A 2009-nucleotide genomic window follows, 5' to 3' on the forward strand; every position below is an offset into this window, starting at 1 on the left:
ACACACACACACACACACACACACACACACACACACACACACACACAAACATGCTCTTCTGACTTCCAATTTAAAAAAGAAAACCATAAGTGAGAAAGACGATAACAAACATGAAAAAAAGAAAATTAAATATTGTCTGTCGTTAGACTGTAAGTTTACAGGAGGAAAGAATTGTGTCTTCTGCCTGGGCTACTGCTGAAGGAGGCAGTGGAGAGTTTAAAATTGGCTTAATCTTTGTGTAGTGTCTTGCTGTTTGTAAAAGGCTTCCTCTTGTCTTTTGGGTTACTTGCAATTCTACTAGATATAATACAACTATATGAAGTAGGTAATAGTATTATACCCATTTTAAAGATGAGAAAACTGAGTCTTATAGAGGGTGAATGACTTACCCACAGTCACACAACTAGCAAGTAAAAAATCTCCTTGAAAGTAATTGGAAAATCACTTTTAATCTTTGAGTCCAGTAGAGACTAGACCTATTTCTGTAGGAAATTTCAAGGTGAGGCAACTCCATCTACTAAAGCAGGTCATTTCTCTCTCTGCATGAAGTCTCAAAGATCTACCTACATTACTGAAAGGTCAAATGATTTGCCCACTGTCATACACCCACACTGTCAGAGATAGAATTTGAACCCACATCTCCCTGGCTCCATGGCTGCTTCTGTCTACCATGCTGTGCTTCCTTTTAGAGTGTGGTATGGAATGGTTAAAAGAACACTTGCATTTAGAATCAGGAGACCCAAATGACTCTTCTTACTAGCTAAGTAATCTTAAGCAAATTAGTTATAATTTTCTTCACCTCCATTTCCTCAATTGTCAAATATAAGGGTAGCTAAGTGGCGCAATGGATGGAGCACTGGGCCTGTAGTCAGGGAGACTCATTTTCATGAGTTCAAATCCAGCTACAAACACTTCCTAGCTGTGTAACCCTGAGCAAGTCACTTAACCCTGTTTGCCTCAGTTTCCTTATCTGTAAAAATGAGTTGGAGGAAAAAATGGCAAATTACTCCAATATATTTGCCAAGAAAACCCCAAATGGGGTCACAGAGAGTTGGACGAGACTGAACAACAAAATCCCACTATACTCTGTCCTTATCAGATCTCATCAGGAGTGTAATATCAAGTTGCAGGCACTGGAGTTTAAGAAGATCATTGATAAGTTAGAGCACATCCAGTGGAGGATAACTGCCTTGAGTCTATGTTATATGAGAATCATTTGATCTAGAATGGTGAAAGACCTCGAGTCCATACTATATGAGCATCATTTGATCTAGAATGGTGAAGGGCCTCCAGTCCGGGTTATATGAGGATCATTTGATGGGGCCAGGTTAGCCTTGGGAAGAGAAGTTTGGGGGGGAGGGAAAGGATAGCTGTCCTTGAGTGTCTGAGCAACTGTGCTCTGGAAGAGGCCCCACAGGGCAGAACCAGTTGTAATGGGTGGACATTGTAAAGAGCCATCGTTAGGCTAGATGTCAGGAAAAACTCCCTAATGATTAGAGCAGCCCCAAAGTGGAGTTGGCCTCCTTGGGAGGTGGTGGGGTCCCATTTCTTGGGGGTCTTCAGGTAGAAGTTGAACAACCACTTGTTGGGTATGTTATAGGGTAGAATCATTTCATGTACGGGTTGGATGAGATGGTCACTGAGGTTCCTTTCAACTGTGACCATGGAGAAATACACTGAAATATTTTAGAAGTGGAAGGGAGCTTAGAGATTATCTAGTTCCACTCCCTTCATTTTATAGATGAAAGAACTGGGGACTAGAGAGGTTAAGAAATTTGCCAAAGGTCACACAGGTAGTAAATAACACATCCAGGATATGAACCCAGGTCTGCTGACTCTAAATCCAGTACTCTCCCTCAGTATGTGGAGAGAGAAAGGGAGACAGATGGGAGGGAATAGAGAGAGAAAAAGAGAGAAGGGGAAACAGAGGGAGAGAGAATAAGAGAGAGATGATGAGAGAGAGAGGATAAGAGAGAGAGAGGAGAAAGAAAGAGAGAGAGAGTGAGAGA

The sequence above is a fragment of the Petaurus breviceps genome, unplaced genomic scaffold (genome assembly GCF_028583685.1).
Source record: "Petaurus breviceps papuanus isolate PSGF00001 unplaced genomic scaffold, PetGlider_PUasm1.0 76, whole genome shotgun sequence".
Lineage (NCBI taxonomy): Eukaryota > Metazoa > Chordata > Mammalia > Diprotodontia > Petauridae > Petaurus > Petaurus breviceps.